This window comes from Bos grunniens, chromosome 4 (assembly GCF_055505025.1).
Source record: "Bos grunniens cultivar Pamir isolate PY7600 chromosome 4, Bosgru_T2T1.0, whole genome shotgun sequence".
NCBI classification, from domain to species: domain Eukaryota; kingdom Metazoa; phylum Chordata; class Mammalia; order Artiodactyla; family Bovidae; genus Bos; species Bos grunniens.
The window spans coordinates 103558519-103582809 of NC_141168.1; the positions used below are offsets into that span (position 1 = coordinate 103558519).

The 24291-nt window shown below is 37.3% G+C and overlaps 1 protein-coding gene and 1 pseudogene across 3 annotated transcripts in view; both read right to left on the reverse strand.

Moving 5' to 3' along the window:
- NXPH1 (neurexophilin 1) overlaps positions 1 to 24291 on the reverse strand; it is a 374390-nt gene that overhangs the window by 98896 nt on the left and 251203 nt on the right. The gene's annotated exons all lie outside the window — the stretch shown is intronic.
- On the reverse strand, positions 9279 to 10760 carry LOC147374603 (heterogeneous nuclear ribonucleoprotein A3 pseudogene; annotated as a pseudogene). Its single transcript, XR_015162951.1, has one exon. The product of XR_015162951.1 is annotated as a heterogeneous nuclear ribonucleoprotein A3 pseudogene (transcript).

The window sequence follows — 24291 nt, forward strand, 5'->3', positions numbered from 1 at the left end:
GGGAGAGGGGAAGAGAGAGTGAGATGTATGGAAAGAGCAACATGAAAACTTACATTACCATATTTAAAATAGATAACCATCGGGAATTTGCTGTATGGCTCAGGAAATTCAAACAGGGGCTCTGTATCAACCTAGAGCAGTGGGACGGGGAGGGAGATAGAAGGGAGGTTCAAAAGGGAGGGGATACGTGTATACCTATGGCTGATTCATGTTGAGGTTTGACAGCAAACAACAAAATTCTGTAAAGCAATTTTCCTTCAATAAAAAAAAAAGTTAGAAAAAGAAATTATAAAAGAAAGAGAAAAATGGTGATAGAACTTTCTGAGAGATTTCCAGAGTGAAAAATGTAGATTTGGGAAAAGTGAATTTTCCAGAGGAGAGTCTATTGAGGTAAGAAAGCCAAGGATACTACTCTAAGGACTGTCTACATTTAGGAGAAAGAGAGAGGAATGCAAAGTCAGAGAAAAGGAAAGAAGATCAAAGGCAGGGGACATTTCTATCAGAAGAGGCAGCAGCCATTTCAAATGCCAGAAGATATCATGGGTTGGATAAATAACAGCCATTTCTAACTTTGAAAAGAGCAATTCCAACTAGCAAAACATCCTAAATGTTTAACTACTGAAGATTAAGTTTTGAAGCTATGGTACATAACAAAATATCAATAACCATTAAAATCATATTTTCAGATAATAAGTAAAACTTCTTTTTTGGCCCAGTATGTGATCTATCCTGGAGAACATTCCATATTCACTTGAAATCAATGTGTATTTTGCAGTTTTCGATGACTTAAAGTTTTCATGCTACAGCAATATACAAAAAGAGTATAATAACTATTAATATATATTTCACAACAGTATATATACATACATGATTATATACAGCATAGTATATATAATATATTTGTGTTTGTATATGTATATATGTGTATTTGTCTGTGTATATATAGATAGATCATAGTGTACATGTATCAGATCAGATCAGATCACTCAGTCGTGTCCGACTCTTTGCGACCCCATGAATCGCAGCACTGCCAGGCCTCCCTGTCCAACACCAACTCCCAGAGTTCACTGAGACTCATGTCCATCGAGTCAGTGATGCCATCCAGCCATCTCATCCTCTGTCGTCCCCTTCTCCTCCTGCCCCCAATCCCTCCCAGCATCACAGTCTTTTCCAATGAGTCAACTCTTTGCATGAGGTGGCCAAAGTACTGGAGTTTCAGCTTTAGCTATTCCTTCCAAAGAAATCCCAGGGCTGATCTCCTTCAGAATGGACTGGTTGGATCTCCTTGCAGTCCAAGGGTCTCTCAAGAGTCTTCTCCAACACCACAGTTCAAAAGCATCAATTCTTCAGTGCTCAGCCTTCTTCACAGTCCAACTCTCACATCCATACATGACCACAGGAAAAACCATAGCCTTGACTAGATGGACCTTTGTTGACAAAGTAATGTCTCTGCTTTTGAATATGCTATCTAGGTTGGTCATAACTTTCCTTCCAAGGAGTAAGCATCTTTTAATTTCATGGCTGCAGTCACCATCTGCAGTGATTTTGGAGCCCAGAAAAAGAAAGTCTGACACTGTTTCCCCATTTATTTCCCATGAAGTGATGGGACCAGATGCCATGATCTTCGTTTTCTGAATGTTGAGCTTTAAGCCAACTTTTTCACTCTCCACTTTCACTTTCATCAAGAGGCTTTTTAGTTCCTCTTCACTTTCTGCCATAAGGGTGGTGTTACATGCGTATCTGAGGTTATTGATATTTCTCCCGGCAATCTTGATTCCAGCTTGTGTTTCTTATCCTCTTTTAAAAAGAAATCAGGATTAGGGATGAGAGGCTTCAAGAGAGGGAAGCCACCTCCATGAATCCAAGACTATCAGACAGAACGCTGGAAACCTTTTTATTTTTTTATATCACAGGTTTCGATTCCTTTCAGCTCATTTAGGCTTAAGAAAACTAACTTTGTCTCCCTTGGCTGATGAGTCCAAAAATTAATGCACTTCTTATGAATTTCCATAAATTACAAATTAGATTAACTTCATTAATTTTTTTAATTTATTTTATTTTTAAACTTTACATAATTGTATTAGTTTTGCCAAATATCAAAATGAATCCACCACAGTTTTACATGTGTTCCCCATCCTGAACCCTCCTCCCTCCTCCCTCCCCATACCATCCCTCTGGGTCGTCCCAGTGATTTTGTGAGGGACACGTTTTGTTTTGGTATTTGAAGATCCTAAAATAAATTGAAAACAGATCTTTTAGCCCCCAAATTGTATAGTCTTTTAAAAGAAGCAGACCTTAGCTATTATTTGTTTGTAATGACATATATGGGCTTCCCAAAAGACACTAGTGGCAAAAAACCTGCCTGCTAATTCAAGAGATGTAAGAGATCAGATCCCCTAAAGGAGGGCGTGGCAACCCAGGAGTCAGACAAGGACACGATTGAAGTGACTTAGCACTCATGCAATGACATATACAATAAGGCCATTGTAGATGAAAAAGCTACAGAATTCTTGAGGGAAAAAAGACATTGGAATTCATATATTTTGGGACCAGACAAGTAATAATCATGTGAATCAGACAGATTGTTAGAAATACAGAGTGTGGACACAGGAAGAGAAAAGGAGAGAGAAGAAAGAATGAGCCAACAGACACCATGGGGAATCCTCTACCTCATTTTTACAATTCATAATATTTGACACTCATATACAAAAGTGATTCCCAGTGTCCAATTTTCTAGCTCCCTGTTCAACCACACCTTGTTGTCAAGTCTTTGTAGGCAGGCATTCTTTCTCTCATTCTGTAACATCTGAAATATCACACCCATATCAGATCAGAGTATTGCACCTATTTGACCATTCAAACCACTGAAAATTTTCAGAAAGATAAAAGCAGATAACATTGATGGTCTTATTTAAATGTGCTTTCACTTTTAAAATGCACTGGAGGTCTTCAAACTATAAAAAATAAAACTACTACATGATCAGGCAATCCCACTACAGGGCACATATGCAAAGGAAATGATATCAGTATCTTAAAGAATTTGTTCACAATAGACAAGACACAGACAACCTGTGTTCATCAACTGATCAATGGAAAAGGACATGTTATATAAATAAACAATGTAGTATAATTCAGCCATAAAAAGGAAAGAATCCTGCTGTTAGTGACAACATGGATAAGCCTTGAGGGCATTATGCTAAGCGAAATAAAGAAGACAAATGTTGTATGATCTCACTTCTGTGTGCAACCTAAGAAAGAACACATAGAACCAGAGGTTATATTGGTGTTCAATAGGGACTGGGGATGGGAGCAATAAGGAGATGTTGATCAAAGTATGGAAACTTTCAGTTACAAGATGAAAATGTTCTGGGGAGCTAATGTACAGCTTGGTCATTATAGTTAATAACACTATGCTTCATATTGAAATTTGTTAAGAATGTAGATCTTGAGAGTTCTCACCTCCCTCCACACACACACACAAAGACAACTTTGAGAGATGATGAATATGTTAATTCACTTGACATGGTTATCATTCAAAATGGGTAAGTATAACAAACCATCACACTGAACCTGAAATATATACAATTTTTACTTTTCAGTTATACCCTAATAAAGCTGGAAGATAATGCACAACCTTTTGTTGTATCTTCCAAATGATTAATAATTACACACATTTATGAATATCTGTTTTCATTCCAATCCCAAAGAAAGTCAATGCCAAAGAATGTTCAAACTACTGCACAATTGCACTCATCTCACACACTAGTAAAGTAATGCTCAAAATTCTCCAAGCCAGGCTTCAGCATATGTGAAGCGTGAACTTCCAGATGTTCAAGCTGATTTTAGAAAAGTCAGAGGAACCAGAGATCAAATTGCCAACATCCTCTGGATCATTGAAAAAGCAAGAGAGTTCCAGAAAAACATCTATTTCTGCTTTATTGACTATGCCAAAGCCTTTGACTGTGTGGATTACAATAAACTGTGGAAAATTCTGAAAGAGATAGGAATACCAGACCACCTGATCTGCCTCTTGAGAAACCTATATGCAGGTCAGGAAGCAACAGTTAGAACTGGACATGGAACAACAGACTGGTGCCAAATAGGAAAAGGAGTGCATCAAGGCTGTATATTGTCACCCTACTTACTTAATTTGTATGCAAAGTACATCATGAGAAACACTGGGCTGGAAGAAACACAAGCTGGAATCAAGATTGCCGGGAGAAATATCAATAACCTCAGATATGCAGATGACACCACCCTTATGGCAGAAAGTGAAGAGGAACTCAAAAGCCTCTTGATGAAAGTGAAAGTGGACAGTGAAAAAGTTGGCTTAAAGCTCAACATTCAGAAAACTAAGATCATGGCATCTGGTCTCATCACTTCATGGCAAATAGATGGGGAAACAGTGGAAACAGTGTCAGACTTTATTTTTCTGGGCTCCAAAATCACTACAGATGGTGACTGCAGCCATGAAATTAAAAGACGCTTACTCCTTGAAAGGAAAGTTATGACCAACCTAGATAGCATATTCAAAAGCAGAAACATTACTTTGCCAACAAAGGTCCATCTAGTCAAGGCTATGGTTTTTCCAGTGGTCATATATGGATGTGAGAGTTGGACTGTGAAGAAAGCTGAGCGCCAAAGAATTGGTTAATGTGGTGTTGGAGAAGACTCTTGAGAGACCCTTGGACTGCAAGATCAGTCCTGGGTGTTCATTGGAAGGAATGATGCTAAAGCTGAAAATCCAATACTTTGGCCACCTGATGTGAAGACTTGACTCTTTGGAAAAGACCCTGATGCTGGGAGGGATTGGGGGCAGGAGGAGAAGGGGATGACAGAGGATGAGAGGGCTGGATACCATCACTGACTCGATGGACATGAGTCTGAGTGAGCTCCGGGAGTTGGTGATGGACAGGGAGACCTGGCGTGCTGCGATTCATGGGGTTGCAAAGAGTCGGACATGACTGAGCAACTGAACTGAACTGAATATTTAGGTAACAGTATTGGCAACAGTACAAATAGTGTAAATCATGGATCTTGGTAACACTGCAATATTAAATAGATTTAAAATAGTAATTATGGTTTAGTGGGAAAAGTATTAAACCAAAAATCAGATACCCATGGTTTAAGCCCTGATTCTTATACTTCCTTTCTATCTGACATTAAGCAAGGTAACTTTACTTCCAAGTTTTTTAATTTGCAAAAAAGCAGCTCAATAACACCAACTTATGACCCGGAATTGATGAAGAATTTTTTCCTTTGCAAACATCTCTCCATATAGGTGAAATTTTTAATTTTCGACAATTTTCCTTTAAAAATAAAATGATAATTGTTTGAAATGATCACTATATACTTTTCTCATTCTGGTTAAATACGCTCATGAATAAGATCTAGTAAATTGAGCCAGACTCATCTCCAATGACAAAACCTGTTCTGACAGTTATAAGCTGAATTAAATGACAAGCACCTGCATGCTTTTCTTATTTATGGGGGTCACAAGGCATTGACATAATTTACTGCCAGTTACAAGTTTATAAGCAATTTGAAGCAAATATGAAAACAAACACAGACTAGGCAGCTCTTCTTGATACCTCAAAAAATATGTAATATCTCAAAGAATATACAATAACCATTTAAACTGGGAATATGAGCTGAGGCTTAAAGCACTTCTGAAGTCAATTCCAAGTTCTTGAGCAAGTTTTTTATTGGAAGCTACCTGAAAAGTCTTTTTATTTACTTAACATATGTTATTTAATTCACAACTTTAAATTAATTGCTTCTTCTTTTGTACTTTTTGTTGTTCCCTCGCTCAGTTCTGTCCGACTCTTTCTGACCCCATGGACTGCAGCACTCCAGGCTTCCCTGTCCTTCACTATTTCCTGGAGTTTGCTCAAACTGATGCCCATTGAGTCAGTGATGCCATCCAACCATCTCATCCTCTGTCATCCCCTTCTCCTTCTGCCTTCAATCTTTCCCAGCATCAGGATCTTTTCCAATGAGTCAGCTCTTCACATCAGGTGGCCAAAGTATTAGAGTTTCAGCTTCAACATCAGTCCTTCCAATGAATATTCAGGGTTGATATCTTTTAGGATTGAGCGGTTTGATCTCCTGGCAGTCCAAGGGACTCTCAAGAGTCTTCTCCAGCATTGCAGTTCGAAGGCATCAATTCTTCAGTGCTCAGCCTTCTTTATGGTCCAGCTCTCACATCCATACATGACTACTGGTAAAACCATAGCTTTGACTATACAGACCTTGTCAGCAAAGTAAAGTAATGTCTCTGCTTTTTAATACACTGTCATTCCCAAGGTCTTGAGCAAGTTTTTGGTCGGAAGCTACCTGAAAAGTCTTTTTATTTGTACTTGAGTCTTTTGTACCTGGTGTGTACCAAATATCTCTAACTTTTTCTTAGCTTTAAGATGCATAATTTTATGTCAGTTTTACTTTATAGTTCATTATTTAGACACAGTACAACAAATTGTTTTTACATTTTAAAGAACTAAGATTCCTTATCACTTAGGAAATTTAAGAATGCAGCAATCAGCTTCCCTGGTGGTTCAGACGGTAAAGAATCTGCCTGCAGTGCAGGAGACCTGGATTCAATTCCTGGGTTGGGAAGATTTCTGGAGAAGGAAAAGGCTACTCATGCCAGTAATCCTGCCTGGATAATTCCATGGACAGAGAAGCCTAGTGGGCTAAAGTCCATGAAATCACAAAGAGCTGGACACGACTGAGTGACTAACACTTTCACTTTCAACACAATATCACTCTACTTGAGGAATTTTCGTATCAATTTGGTTATTTCTTTTGGTTACTACATATTTTGGGTATAATTGGACATAAGTCATTAATTCCACTTACATTTTGTTTTGCCTTTGTTTTGTAGTGCATTTTTAATACCCTCCTCTTTTATCTAGTAATTATTGCTCAAGGCAGTTGTTAGATTCAACTAGATTGAGTTCTTTTGATATGTCTGGATTTGATGAGCCAAATTGTTATTTAAGAATCAGTAGATGCAAGATATGATCACTTTAATATTGGTGTTAGGATGGGAAAAAAATGACTTTTTATAACCCATCCTCAGTCCCAGCTCTTCTCCCCCGATAGTATTTTGAGTGTTGTGTGACTTTAAAAGAACTAAAATGTTCAAATTCACCCTGTGAGGCTAAAATAACTGATGAAAGGTTCTAAGCCTACAAAATGAAGACACCTCAATAATAACCAAGTTATTCTTACCTGGACTACTTATTATTCAGGCACGATTTGGAGAGGAAGCAATCATGCCGCTGTCCTTCTCTGTGCCACTGAACGGCTTCTTAATCACAAGACATCACCTGAGGAAACGATCACTCCATTGAAGGTTATGTTATGTATAATAGCATTAGCCACTTTTTACAAAATAAGGGACTGGTACATAAATTATGTCCTCTGATTTTCATGAAATTGGTATCTTTCCTCATTTGTTACAGTAACCATTTTTAAGCTGGAAAATTTTGACACACAGAAGACAAACAAGAAAACTAAAAATCAAACATTTCAGCTTAAAAATTAACCTTAAACTGGTTCCTACACTGCATTAAAAAGATGTTTGCCTACTTCCAAACCTATTATTGGAAGGATTGTGAATCGTTTCTTTGTCTGGTACTGCTGCTTCGATCATACATAAATATTTCACAATTCTTCTGTGCCAAAGAAGACTTGAGTTGCTATTATTGAAAAGGATTTCTGTTCTAGTGAGTGACTTTGCTGCTGTCCAATTCATTTTAAATTTACATTTCCTGTCCTCAGATGCCAAAAGGTAACTTTTACATTTGAGCCCCATTGATCTAAAACTGTTCAACAAATAGGCCATTGTAATTTTTTTTCAAAAATTATAGCTACTTGAGGGGCTTCCCCGGTAGCACTAGTGGTAAAGAACCTACCTGCCAATGCAGGAGACATAAAAGATGTGGGTTCGATTCCTGGGTCAGGAAGATCCCCTGGAAGAGGGCATGGCAACCCACTCCAGTAATCTTGCCTGGAGAATCCCATGGACAGAGGAGTCTGGTTGGGCTACAGTCCATAGAGTCACAAAGAGTCGGACACTACTGAAGTGACTTCGCATGCATGCACGCACATAGCTCCTTGAATGCAGGAGAGTTGTTTTTCATCTTGAGCAGTGGTTGTGTTAGCTATTCATACTCTGTGTTCCTGCTTAGTGTTTTCTTTCAGAAGTCTCACATATGTGTTTATGAAAGTTAAAGCAAAGCTTTAGTCTGTGCCCATCTCTACTTCTGACCAGTTCTGTGACCATTAGACAGACAGTCAAATTTTTAAGTCTCACTTTACTTAATCTGGATAATAATAACAACAAGAAAACAAACTAGAGCCTATCCAGCCGGGTAGTTTTACAGATTAAAATGAGATAATGCATATGAAACATTTTCCCAGGGCTGACACATAACAAAAGGCTTGATATATACTATGCTTTTACCATTACCATATTATGAGCAATTTTATTAATTTAAAGTAATATTGCCAGATGCAGAAAGTAACACTGGGTATTTTTCCAAGCACAATTATGCCATCCTTATGTGTTCCCCAAAGACTCAACACCAATCCCATTGTAGCACTTCTCTCTGTTCTGTGGCGCTGCCCAGTCTCTCGTTGGTATGACCACTCATGTTGCCTAGCACTGGACGATGAGTGTCATCAGGGCTGAGACCATTGGTTTACTGTCACCGGGAAACTTCATAATAAGCAATCATTTTGAACTGGTTAAATAAATTAATTAATTCATGTATACTAGATCTTATTAACCCATTCCTCTTAAAGACTATTATTTTCTGATTTTTAATAAAGAGTCTAAGAAATAACCATCCTTAGTTCTGGGGATATTCAAAGGTTTTCTAAATAAGAATGTTTCCTGGACTAATAAACCTGTTTAGGTTCCTTTTTATCCTATTTAGTTCTTGGCAGTAGCACTGTGGTAATCTTCCTTTTTAACTATGTTAATAGCCTATAAAATCTTCAGGGTTTTCCCACTCACTCATCAGGTAGAGCTCAAAAACATAGTCTCATAAAGCCACCTGCTATTTGACTCCAAAGCCATGAAACAGACTCAGTTGCCAGTTGATCCAGTTCAAACTCTCTGACTCCAGCTAAAAACAACAACAACAACAACAAAAACTATCCTCCTGCCAACTTTCCAGATATCATGTTTCCCTGAGTCACAGCACTCAAACGTTAAAGATCTCATACATAGCTTACCTGTATAATTTATCATTTCTCTTTTTTTTAAGTTAAAAATTCCTTAATTTTTTATTCCTGGTACCACTACCACAATTTACAGGGCAATATACCTGATGTAATGAAAAGAAAAAGAAAAAGACAAAGCTACAACAGATAAAAGACCTCAGGAATGTACATCTAATTGACACGACCTTGCATTAATCAATAGCTGCACTTTTTGCAAACTGTGGCTATGACAGTCCTGAACAAGAAGGGTTTCCTGTTTAAGCTGCAGTAACTTTTCTGACTATGGATCATCGTTCCTCCTGTGGCAGATTTTTACAGTTCCTCTAACGCATTTGGGACAACTGTCTCAAAGTAACCTGCAGCTTTCCTGACAACTCCTCGCTTTCTCTCCTGCTAAGAACTGTAGCCCTTTTCTTCTGAGTTTTTAGAACCTTCTGCTACCATATCCACCACTTCCACCACCAGATCCATAACCACCACCATAGGGACTGCCCGAGCTTCTTCCACCAAAACTACCCCCTTTCATGGGTCCATAATTTGACTGCTGTTGTCCACTATAATTTCCAAAATCATTATAGTTTCCACCACCACCATAGTTACCTCCAAAATTTCCTCCTTCATTGTAACCATCATATCCTCCACCACCGCCACCATATCCACCACCTTGGTTTCCATGTCCTCCTGGTCCACCAGCACCGTAACCTCCTCTACTACTATAACCAGGACCACTGCCATAGTTGCCACCATCCCCTCCAAATCCATTATATCCACCATTGCCTCCTCCATAGCTCCCTCTGCTGCCACCACCTCCACCACCACAGCCGCCTCTTCCACCAAAGTTTCCACCACGGCCAAAGTTACCCCCACCACCTCCAGAGTTTCCTCCATGACCCATAAAGTTGCCAGATCCACCTCCACGACCTCTTTGTGATCCAGCAGATTGCATCTCTTGTTTAGAAAGGGCCTTTTTCACTTCACAATTATGCCCATTAATAGTGTGGTATTTCTGAACAACAATTTTATCAACTGTATCATGATCATCAAAAGTTACAAAAGCAAATCCTATCTTTTTCCCACTCTGCCTGTCTTCCATAACTTCTATGGTTTCAATCTTGCCATACTTTTCAAAGTAGTCTCTCAAATTATATTCTTCTGTATCTTCTTTAATACCACCAACAAAAATTTTCTTCACTGTTAGATGGGCACCAGGCTTTACAGAATCCTCTCTAGAAACAGCTCTCTTTGGTTCCACTACACGCCCATCAACCTTGAGCACACATGGCTGCATCCACTTCTTCAACACAAGAATAAGTCACAAAACCAAAGCCCCTGGAACATTTTGTTTGGGGGTCTCTCATCACCACACAATCTGTAAGTGTGCCCCATTTCTCAAAATGTTCTCTTAAGCTATCATCTGTAGTTTCAAAGCTCAGACCACCAATAAACAGCTTTCTCAACTGCTCTGGTTCCTTGGGATCATGACCCTCCTCCCCCCGGCGGCGGCGGCGGCGGCGGCGGCGGCGGCGGCGGCGGCGGCGGCGGCGGCGGCGGCGGCGGCGGCGGCGGCGGCGGCGGCGGCGGCGGCGGCGGCGGCGGCGGCAACGGCCGGAGTCGGGCTGGGGGTGACCGGGCAGCGGTTTACCTCCATTTTGAGACCGGACTCGCCTCTTCCAACTCGAGTTCAATATGGGACCCTATCATTTCTTTTTGACTATTAAAAACTAATCTACTCTCTCCTAAAATACTCTTATACAATCAAACAATTCTGCCTCTCACTGTTTTTTAGATGTTATTCTGCATTATCTTATTTTCTCATATGTGTACTAAATTGATTGACCTCTTTTTTTTTTCATACTAATGTGAGGGCACCTGGAGAGCAGGTCTATATAAAATAATAGACTTCTTAGTGAAAGGTGAAAGTAAATAAACTGTTACAAATAACTGGTGTTATAGAAACCAGGATGGATTTCAAATGACTGTTCTAATCTTACTTGATTGCATATTGTACACATCAATGACAAGGATAGATAAGGGGCTTATTTTTTTTTTAAAGTCTGAATGTGACCACATTTAATCTACATGTTTCTTATCTCAAAATCAGTTCAAAACCAGCAATCAGAATAAAACAAAGTTTCCTTGGTGTGGTGTGTTTCATGTCATAGTAGATTTACTGTAACTGTGGTTATAATGCATTCTGATATGATAAATTGAAGCTCAAGAATGAATTCCTAAAGTTCTGAATACTACTAATATTCTAATGAAAACTTATTCATATTTCAAATACTCGTTGAGCACTTACTATAAATTAGACACTATGATAAGTACCAAGGATAAAAAGATGAACAAAATACGGCATTAAGAAATTATATTCGTGGTGCTTAGAAAATAATACATAAACATATAGGTATTATGACTAATTTGATTCAAAATTTACACACAAACATGAGTGCACCTATTAGATATACTATATTTCCAAAGTCATCAGATACTTGTCTGAAAATTGGTGTGTAAAGTGAAATTGATTTTGAATTGTTACATTTTACTGATTTTTTTTCTCCTTCTTAACATTCCCATTATTATTGAGGTCAAGAAATATTTAATCTCTGAAGCTTACGATACTGGATTTCTCCTTGATGTTTCTTGCCATTAGACTGTTGGTTATAAACGATACCTGAATCTGATTGATTCTCCAGCCTATTGTCCACTTTCCCTTCAGCTGCCATGACCCCATCTCTGATTTGACGTGGTCCCCCTCTGGCATCCCAACCCTGACTCTCCCCACCGCCTGAGTAAAACAGGGCTCTTCCATCCTCACATTTCTTGTTCCCAAAACAAGTGCTCAGACTCTTCTCATGTAAGGAAATGTCCTGCAAATCACTACTGAAAAGCAGTTAGGGATTACCAGAAACAACCTAACTGGGGGAATTTCAAAGCCTGCTACAAAACTACCAGAGCCAACTGTCCCAGGTATCCCCACCCGCAATGATTTCTCTCACTTTAGAATTCATAGCTCATTTTGCTTAAAACATTTCTTTGGCATTTATATTACCTTACAGAATTTATGATACTGTTTTTTTGCTATTTTAATTCACAATTGCACAGCAAAATGTTTGTCAGCTTTTATAGGTAAAGTTCTCTATTAGGTAGATATTCTGAGGCTAAGAAACGAGTGAAACATAATCTCTGCCCTTAAATAGTTAAAACTATGTCTTATAGCAGCTAGGACAACATCGTGTTCATAGAAGTTCAATAAATTTTGAATCAAAAAGACACCAACTACGGGAAACTCAATACTATTCTGCCATACATAACTAGAATAAGGACCAAAATAAAATATCCATTAATGGATTTATAAAGAAGAGTTTTAAATTCATTGATGAAGAACTATAAATCCATGGCAACATGTTGAAGGGTTAAGAGCATAGTGAGAAAGTGAATAAGACAGACTTCAGCCAAATGGGAGTAATAGAAAAGAAATGAGATAATGTAAATAAAGCAATCGGAGAAGGCAAAGGCACCCCACTCCAGTACTCTTGCCTGGAAAATCCCATGGATGGAGGAGCCTGGTGGGCTGCAGTCCATGGGGTCGCTAAGAGTCAGACATGACTGAGGGACTTCACTTTCACTTTTCACTTTCATGCATTGGAGAAGGGAATGGCAACCCACTCCAGTGTTCTTGCCTGGAGAATCCCAGGGACGGGGGAGCCTAGTGGGCTGCCGTCTATGGGGTCACACGGAGTCAGACACGACTGAAGCAACTTAGCAGCAGCAGCAACAGCAAATAAAGCAATACACCCAGTGTCTAGAATATATTAAGTATTTTAAAAACAAGTTGCATTGATTATTCATTTACTAAGGGAAATAGATCAGGAAACAGTGGAAACAGTGGCTGACTATTTTTCTGGGCTCCAAAATCACTGCAGATGGTGATTCCAGCCATGAAATTAAAAGACACTTACTCCTTGGAAACACAGTTATGACCAACCAAGACAGTATATTAAAAAGCAGAGACATCACTTTGTTAACAAAGGTCCATCTATTCAAGGCTATGGTTTTTCCAGTAGTCATGTATGGATGTGAGAGTTGGACTATAAAGAAAGCTGAGCACAGAAGAATTGATGCTTTTGAACTGTGGTGTTGGAGAAGACTCTTGAGAGTCCCTTGGACTGCAAGGAGATCCAACCAGTCCATTCTGAAGGAGATCAGCCCTGGGTGTTCACTGGAAGGACTGATGTTGAAGCTGAAACTCCAGTACGTTGGCCACCTCATGCAAAGAGTTGATTCATTTGAGAAGACCCTGATGCTGGGAGGGATTGGGGGCAGGAGGAGAAGGGGATGACAGAGGATGAGATGGCTGGATGGCATCACTGACTCCATGGACATGAGTTTGAGTGAACTCCAGGAGTTGGTAATAGACAGGGAGGCCTGGCAGTGCTGCGATTCATGGGGTCGCAAAGAGTCAGACACGACTGAGTGACTGAACTGAACTGAAGGTCCTACTGTGTGTTTTATAACACAAAAGCAAGTAATATTTAGTTATTCTCTATCAATCAACCTTACTATTCATATTATCAGGAATAAACTAGAATAGTCTTCCTTAGTACATTTCCTACATATATAACTGCCTGTACAAGCTACCAGGACACAAACCTAAACTGAAGCCAATGATGTAGGTCATTTAAATTCAGAGCTTTCAATCAATAAACTTTTACCTCACATTTAATTTGTGCCAGTCAATTGCCATGCACTGGAAATAGTAGAGATCAGATGCTACCATCTATTAGACTTCTTCATGTACTCAGACATTGGTCAATTTCCAGAAGAAAAACCACAGTGAAGAGTCTTGCCTTCATGGGTAGCTGAATTGTTCTGACTATGCAATTAACATTCTGAATATTTATGGTTTCTTGCCTTTGGACCTTCCAAACAGTTTTGGTTGCATTTCATTTTCCTTATATTATTAGATCCAATCATCCACCTACCTTTCCACCCACCACTAGGGAGACTATTTCAAACTCATTCAGCCAACATTGCCCCAAACCTCTTCTTTGCTTTTTCCACCCTGAATATCTGAATCTCCAGCTCAGTGAGACAGACTGAAACACCGTGGAAGTGACTGGGAATGATTTGGAGCTGACTAACATGTGATATCTATAGGACCTCTCCCCAGACTCAAAGTCTGTGGCTAAGCCAATAGGTGACTTGAGTGGGAATGAAAGGGTTAACAGAAATGAGACCACCATCAATCACTGTTTCCATTGCCTCATGCCTCATGGAATGTTTTATGGGCTACACAAATCCTATCAACACCTGGGGATGGGCTGACTTCCAAAGGAGTGGGTTTTCCCTTTACACCTGAATCCCTCAGTGTGACACTATATAGTAATAAGTTTGCATTATATATTCCTTTAGTAGAATGTGGCTTTAATGGTGTAATTTCAAATTAGGAATAATAAGATAATCATATTCATTTTTTAACCTTTTTAAAATCAGATCATTTTCAGAACAGTCAAGCTATAATAAGTGCTTGTCCCTTCTCTCTTGGTCTTTAACTCCAGCTAAAAATCCTCCCTGAATGTCAGTTAAAAATGCAAATACTAGTTGGAATCTGACCTTATGAAACTGTAGTAAGTGACTCACTTGAAAAAAATCTAATAGAGTTTGTTTTTGCCAAAAAGAAAAAAATTATTGAACACTAATTCTGAATTCTCTCAGGAGAAATGATGAAAGAAATTGAGAATATCCAAAAGCAACTTGAAGAGTTTTCCAAGAATTAAAGGCTGGAGAGGTCTTTGATTTCTCCTATCCTCCTGGTGTTCCATCTTCTGAAAATAGATTCATGTATCAAGAAAGATGAGAAAAGGAAAGCTGCAATGAAAGCCCAATTGAATCCAACAAGGTTAACTATTGTGTTAATATTACCACTTTTAGCCTATATTTCCTAATGATAATAGTTGACCCTGGCCATGCAAAAGTACATAGCAGGGAAATAGTCACCTGTGTATTATAAGAAACAAAAACAAGAAAATGTCCGACAGTACATCATCTTTAAATCCTCTGAAAAGTTCTTCTATCAGTTTATAGACCAACTTGACTGTTAAGAAAATTGGCTAAGGAGAATAGGCTGCCCTTCTGCATTTGAGAGGGCAAACATCCCCCAGAATCTAGAGGAGAGAAATCAAAGTATAGATTATTAGTACAGACTATTGAAAATCCTGCTATTCCTATGATTGAGAAAACAATATAACATATTTAAGGGAAATCAGAACCAGAAGCTTAGAGACTGCATAGATGTGTGTATACCAACAAGGTTTAAAATCATTTGAGCCAATCAGTGCCTTAAGAACTATTTTATGATAGCGCAATGCCCCCTGTCCAGAGCTGGCAAGCAGTATAGAAATCATGTAGCCAAACTCTGTTTTATGGTTGAAGATATAAAGCAAAATCCCACTAATACTGGAGCACAAGGTGGATTTTTAAAATTCTACCACCAAAACAACTACTAGAACATATAACCTCTAAGAGATGAAACTGTAATTCGTATGTACTAAATTATGTTCAATTAGGAGCATTTATTTTGAATGAGAGTGACATGAAAAGATGACTCTGAAGTAAATACCCACTAAAAATCCCAGCTATTCTTTTAAATTTCTACAAGAACACTAATTTCTCTCTGTGATCAATGTCTCCAAACAAAAGCATAGAAGCCTGACAGTGACTTATATCATTAAGGGAAGGAGGGATGGAGTACACAGAAGTGTGTTTTCCCTTAAGTTGTATAAAAAGGATCATCTGTAGGCAACAAACCAAGTCCCTCTGTGGTCATGGGAGAGTAGGTCACCCAAAGAAGAGAGATTATTTGAATGCTACTCTCCAAAAATAGGGCTTCCCAGGTGGTGCTGTGGTAAAGAATCCTTCTGCCAATGTAGGAGACGTGGGTTCAATCATTGGGTAGGGAAGACCCTCTGGAGAAGTAAATGGGAACCCATTCCAGTATTCTTGTCTGGAGAATCTCATCCCATGGACAGAGAAGTCTGGCGGGCTACAGCCCATGGGGTTGCAAAGAGCTGGACATGACTGAGCAACTGAGCACACAGGCACACTTCAAAAATAATATGAGCAAAAATTTACCTGTCCCTTTATTTACAAGATCTGGGAATAGAACAGAGACTGACATATAGTAGATACTCAAAACACGTGTTTAATAAATTAATAACCTCAGAAACTTCCTGAATTCCTAAATATCAAGAATTAGTATAGCAAATTCTGGCACATCCCTGTAATTGAATTTGAGCAGATATAAAATGCAAGTTTTAGAGGTTTATTTATTGACATAGGAAGATCCTCATGATGGAGGTTTCTCTCTAGGATGTAGACTGAATAAATAAAAGGATTATAAAATCACAGGAAGTATGATTCCATTTATTTATGTATATGAGATAAATAAAATATGTAATGGCTCTATTAACATATAAACACTTTGAGGAGTATATATCAAAGTGTGTTGCTGTTGTTTAGCTGCTAAGTCATGTCCAACCCTTTGCAAGCCCTTGGACGGTAGCCCACCAGGCTCCTCTGTCCATGAGATTCTCCAAGCACAATTACTGGAGTAGGTTGCCATTTCCTTCTCCACGGGATCTTCCAGACCCAGAGATTGAAGCCACATCTCCTGCGTTGGCAGGAGGATTCTTTACCACTGAGTCACCAGGGAAGCCCCATATCAAAGTGTAGTTTTGGTTAATTCTTGGTATGAGACATAGGTGATTTTTTATAGATTTTTCTTAATTTTATGTATATGATAATAATTTGTTGCTTGTGGAATTTCCAAATCATTTTTAAAAGAAAGTGCAGCCCAGTGAATTTTTACATGGAAGGCTGATATGGTCAGGTAAAGGCTGAGAGTAAAAGCTAGGAGCTGAAGAAATTGTAAGTCCTTCATAGAAAGGTGAAAACTTAAAAACTGATTAAAAGAAGTAAAAATCCTCTGGAATTAATAAAAGAGAGCAGGGAATAGACTAGGGGTGTGAGGATAAATGACCCTATGTTGTTCTGTGAGCCAGAAAAACAATATTAAAAAAAAGTTACAGAAAAAAATCTCCACCCAAAAATTATACTTATTCTCAATAACTTATAGACTACACAGAAAAGAGGATGAGCTAAATACTTTAACCCTGAGTTATCCATTACAACCATTTTCAAAAATATGTTGAAAAATGCTTCTAGTGTTCTGATAATGATCAGAGAGTTGATAAACTCCAACTTGGAAGAGTTTTGAAACATTTTTTCAAGTATCACAGCATATGATAAAGACAAAATACCAAACTGAAATGATGAGCCAATGCTAAATGTTCTAAAGTCGATCATCTAAAAGGCTTGCAGGTACAGAGGAACTCTATTTGACAACTTAAAATTACAGCATACCAAAATAAATCTCATCTTCAGGATAAGTCTTCAGTGATTTGTTTCCAACATCTTATCCATGCAGTTTTAATTGTGTTTATCTTCTTCACATTTGAACTCATAATCAGATTATGAATGTCTCCTGCTGCTAAGTCGCTTCAGTCGTGTCCGACTCTGTGCGACCCCATAGACGGCAGCCCACCAGGCTCCCTCATCCCTGGGATTCTCCAGGCAAGAACACTGGAGTGCGTTGCCATTTCCTTCTCCAATGCATGAAAGTGAAAAGTGAAAGTGAAGTCGCTCAGTCATGTCCGACTGTAGCGACCCCATGGACTGCAGCCCACCAGTCTCCTCTGTCCATGGGATTTTCCAGGCAAAAGTACTGGAGTGGGGTGCCATTGCCTTCTCCGAATGAATGTCTAATTGCAGCTAAATATCTGTGGCTTTGGCTTATCTTAATGGCATCCACCTTTGTTGCAACAGCACTGTCATTTCTCTTTTTCTAATCATTGCCTACACACTCCTGATAATGACAGGCATGTTGTCAAAACTGAACTGACGGATGGAGGAGAATATTGTCATATGGTAACAAATGTTTAGCAAAATGGCAAAGAGAGCATATTGTATTGTAATGCAGAGACAGGCAAGTATTTTTAAAGTTAAGCATAAAAAGAAGAGGGCTGCAAGGACTTCACTACATTCTCATACCTCTGGGAGCACGGTTAGGCAAGCATTATAGAAGACAAAGCTGCAACATAGAAACTGACCAACTGCAACAATGACAAGGTGATATTAAAACTTGACTGCCTATCTTCCTGATTACTGCTCATTCAAAGAGACTGAATCTTTAGATCATAAGACATTCATTTAAATTTAATAGAAATCTCATGTGGTAGAGGCTTTTTTCATTGAATCTGCTCTAAGTGAAAATCACCTAGTAAACTTAATATTTTATTAGAAATTCTTTTAATTTGTCCTATTTTCAGCTAATAATTTCAATAGGAAGGGAAGAATAAAAGGAAGACTTGGATGTTTTTAATTCATTTTAATCTCAAATCCTACAGATGAAGCATTAACAGCAAAAGTCACTGGATACAATTTTTCTATATCACTCAAAGACTGTATCATTTTCTCTCTTAAATAAGAAGAAAATTGAAATAACAGTTGTTCACTGTCTCCTAATTATATAGTTACCCAAGAATACCAGCAACACAACTTCCAAGTCATGAACACAGGGCCCCAGGTGAATGGGTTTCACTAGGTATTACTATTTAATATCCAGTTTAGGCATTACACATCACAACTGCTCAGTCCTTCCTTAGTTTAAGCCCTGTTTACCTGTACAGAGAACAACATGGAAGAGGGATGGAGAATAAAAGAGCACTTGGAGGCTGTTTCTGGTAAGATGGTGGATTAGATGTTGCTGAAATATCCCCACTACCAAACACCAAAAATGGTTAAATATATATTAATAACTGATTTTGCAAACAAGTAAGGAAAATACTCAAAAGAGAATAATGAAGTAGGAGTAAAATAGAAGACTGTAAGCAATAACTTAAGCCTTTGGCTGCAATAAGGGTGTCCGCTGGCCCAAGAAACCTATTTCTAGTAATAGCCCATGAGGACAAGACTCACATACTTGGAACCTGGGCATATAGAGCTGGGGGGAAAAAATCCCTCTCTAAAGGGCTACACAAGCAGTGAAAAAATAAATTAAAAAGAATCCACCCTCCAGAAGGCTCTTGGCTGGAGGAACAGACTCCACGCTGCTGAGAATGGCTCCAGAGGGATGCTGCCGGAGGCCCTGAGGGAACAGAGGGTAACTTCCCACTCCTGCCTGTCAGAGACTCACTCGTTGCCAGATCAGAAACTGTTCCTCCGGCTGAGACTTTTCCTTGGAATGGCCCATTACCCTTTTCCCCTACTTTGACTAACCTGTTCTGTGTGCTAATTGTATCCAATAAACTGAGTAAGCTGTGCTTTTTTTTTTCACTGGAGGATAATTGCTTTACAATGCTGTGTATACATCAATGCAAACCAGTCAATATTATCTATATATCCCCTCCCTTTTGAGCCTCCCTCTCCACAATTCCACTGTACAGATGAATGGATAAAGAAGTTGTGGTCCTTATATACAATGGAACATTACTCAGACATAAAAAGGAATGAACCTGAGCCAGAAAGATAAAAAAATATATATATATATATATATATATATATATATATATATCATATAATTTGTGATTTTTTAAATCCACCTGCCAAACAGAGATGGTAAGGAAATACTTTTCTGTGGTCTTGCTTCTGTATGTGTGTGTGTCTGGCTATGCACATGCATATGTGTAGAAAGTCATGGTAGGTTTTGTCTGTGTGAAACAGGTGAGTTGAGTATAAATTTCTAAATAAAGGAGGAAAATAAGATAAACAATGAATACTAAAAAAGGAAAGAAATGTCTTTAATATAAAAATCACATAAAAATATAAAGGATAAAATAAAAATAGCAAAATTAAAAAATAGCAAAAATTAATTCAAATATATTGGTAATCACAATGAATATAAACAGACAATATGCTCTGGTTAAAAGAAAAATTTACTCAGAGAGAATTTTAATTTTTTTCAATACAGCTTTGGTTTGTTTTAAAGAGATGTATATAAATGTTAAAGAAAAGGTCTAGAAAATATGTCAACTGAATACTACCAAAAGCAAAGAGTATACATATATCACAAAGATAGATTTTAGCTCAAAAAAGCATAGTGGTGAAGAGTTCTCATAATAATAATGCTTTAAGACAGGGACATATCAATTTGAAGCTTGCATATATTTATCAACTTAGCTTTAATTCTACATAAAATAAAAATTGCTGTTGTTGTTCAGTTGCCAAGTCATATCCAACTCCTTGAGACCCCATGGACTAAAGTACAGGGTCCAGAATAAAAATTAAGAGAAGTAAAATAAGAAATTGACAAATCTACCATCATGGTATTGGCTTTCTGAGTAGGTCCTTCTCTCAATAATTGACAGATTAAGCAAACAGAACAAAAATTAATTAGGTTCAGATGTTTCCAAGGAAACTTACACATTTGATCCAAAAACATATATAGAAGTCAAGAAAATTATATATATATACATATATATATATACACACATATATACACACACACATACACACATCTGGCATCAAACTGGGCTTACTCCAGGGATGAAGATTATATACCATTATTAAATTTATTAATGTATTTCATCATATTAACACATCTAACAAGAAAAATCATATGATCACCTTAATAGATTAGAGAAAGCATATAGGAAAATTAAGTTGATAATCATGATTTCTTAAATTCAGAAATCAGGATAGAAGAGAATGCTTTGAACTTGACAAAAAATAAGCACAAATAGTACAATATAAAACTTGCTGCTGCTAAGTCACTTCAGTCGTGTCTGACTCTATGCAACCCCATAGACAGCAGTCCACCAGGCTCCGCCGTCACACTGGAGTGGGTTCCCATTTCCCTCTCCAATGCATGAAAGTGAAAAGTGAAAATGAAGTCGCTCAGTAAGTGTCCGACTCTTCGTAACCCCATGGACTGCAGCCTACCAGGCTCCTCCATCCATGGGATTTTCCAGGCAAGAGTACAGGAGTGAGTTGCAATTGCCTTCTCCAATAAAGCTTATATACGTATTTTTTAAAAGTAAGAAAAGGATGCTCTCTATTACCATAGCCAAGAAAATGAGACAAGAAAATAAAATAGATCAAAACAGGAAGAAGCAATATTATCATTATTCACACATTCTAAGCACAGAAAGCCTGAAATAATATACAGATATTGTAAGACATAACAAAGCTTTAAAATGACTAAATACGAAATAAATGTAACAAAAATTAATTGCGTTTATATGTAATAGTCTTAAAGAGTTCAAATGTGTCTCCAAAAGTTCATTTACAATAAGAATTTAAAGAAATAACAGGTATATTGTAACACATCTAAGAAAAGTGGTAAGTGACCTTCACAGAAAAAAATATAATCTTTGCTAAAATACATTGAAGAAGACTTTAAAAATAGAGGGGTTGCCCACATTCATGGATAGAATGATTAAATTTAAAAGATGTCCGTTTTTAAAAATTAATTGATTTGATATATATCAAAATCATAAAATCTTCAGGATTTCTAAAGGACTTAACCAGATGATACTAAGATACGTACAAAGGATAAGACTTACTTTCCCTGTAGACATTAACACTTATTATAAAGCATATAATCAACACAATATGGGATTAGAAAAAAAAGATGATAAAGAGATTACAGACAGAAAGAATTAGACCAACAAGTACTAAAGGTAAACATGGTATATAACAGGTAGAATTGTTGACCAGCGGAAGAATAACAATGCTAGTAATTCCACTTGGAAAAATCCATAAAACTGTGTAACGACTTTGTAACATACCCTGAAACTTAATTCCAGTTGGACTAAACACTGAACTATAAGGAAAAAATTTTAACTTTTAGAAGAAAATATAAAAGAATGACTTTAAGATCTCAAGATAGGGAAAGATTTCTATAAAAAGGCAAAACTTGAGAAAAAAGATTGACGAAATTAAAAGATGAACCAAAAGTCAGAAGGAATGTATCAGAAGTAAGTGTGCTACATATCACCAAGGAAGGATTGATACCCAAATTTTATTTTAATAAATTCCTACAAATAAATGAAAGAGACAAAAATGTGAAAAAAGTGCAAATGATATAAAGAAGCATTTAATAGAAGAAGGAATTTGAATATCCAAAACAAATGAAAAGATGCTCAAGCTTATTAGTAATCAAGAAAATGTAAACTTAAAAGCCCAGTGAAATATAACCCTATACACAACTTACATGCAGAAATTTAAAAGCTTGAAAATGTTGCTGAGGATGTGAAGACTTGCAGACTTATACATGGGTGAAAAAAATTCATCAATCACTGTCGCCATTAAGAAGAAATGATGCTATAAGCAAGCCAGAAATATAGGAGAATCTCTAGATACGTGAATAAAGATGCACAAACCAACAGAAACCACTGTGAGTAAAGTTTGACCCAAATGCCTGAGAGAAGGCCACTGTCAAGGTGAGAACCTTTCTTCCAAAAGGAGCTCCAGAGAAACTCCAAGCTCAGAGTCAGCAAATTGAAAGGCCAGGACAATGGTCAGAACAATTCAATAAAGACCATCCATCAAACACCAGTGAATATGTCAGTATTGGGCCTCCTTCTCTTGAGACAAAAAAACAAAGCAGCTGAAAACAGGGGCACTTGCTTCTCAGGATGAAGCATTAAGAATTTCTTTCCAAACAAAGGAGATTCTTTCCTGAGAGGGCCTTTTGCCTAGATATCTGGGCTGCAGAGAGAAGAAAACCAGAACTCTCACAAAAGGCAGGAAGCTAAGTAGTATGTGAGGCACAGAAGGGAACACACCAAACTTCTCTAACCACAGACCAGAGTTCTGGCCTGTTGCTGCCCAGGAACCCTAAAGAAAGCCTTCTACGAAGATAAACTATCAGATAAAATGTAATACCAACACAAGACTAAAAGAATTAATGAGATAATATGAATATTTATATTGATAAAAAGCCCAATCCATATAGAGTTACATATATTATAGATCAAACAACATAACATTCAAAGATAAAATTCTCAGATATATAAGATATTGTCAAAAATTATGACCACAATGGGGCACATTAATAAATCACTTATGCAAAGCTAATAAAGTAATAAAATTTCCCAAAGTAAAATTTTAGTCATTTTAATGATAATTAATACATTTATAATAAGTAGCTGTGTTGAGAAATTTTGCATATGACAGAAATTACACATTATTTCAAATGCCCTATGTAATCATTATAATAAAATCTGAATATGTATTAGCTTAACAAAAGAATCTCAATACACTCATACAAGTGATATTTAAACAAACCAACCGAATTCACAAAGCTTAGCTAGAAAATTTCTAAAGGCTAAGGTAATCCAATAATCAAGCAGGAGAAGAAAACATCTATTTTTTGTACATGTATGTTAAATTACAAAAAAAAAATCAATAATCATGTTTCTTAGTAAAACAATGCATCATAACTTCAGACGAATTCTCCAAGAATACAAACGAAATGTTATGTACATATATGCAAAGAGTCAGACATGACTGAGTGACTGAACACATACACACACACACACATGCCTATATATTATTAAAAATTGATGCCAAAATAGATTGGCAAAAAACACTTACTCCTGATGCTAATTATATAAGCTAGAAATGGAAGGAAAAAAAAAAAAACTTTCTTAACTTGAATTATATGCCCAAACATCCATAGCAGAGTATTAGGAATATTCCCATTAAAGTCAGTAAAAAGAAAAGGATCTCTGCTACTATAGTTACTGTTCTCCATTGGTCTAGATATATCAGCCAATGAAATAAGACCAGAAGGAATAAGAAATAAATATGGAAATATGGAACTATAAGGGGGAAAAGTCATTAGTTGTTGATAATAATATTGCTTGCCAAAAATATCCAAGAAAATCAACAGAAAACTTAAGAATTAAATATCAGATGGCCAAAGGAAAGAACATTAAAAAGTAAAAAAGTTTTTGTACATATTTTCAGTAGCTAACTTTAAAAACAAAAGTTCCA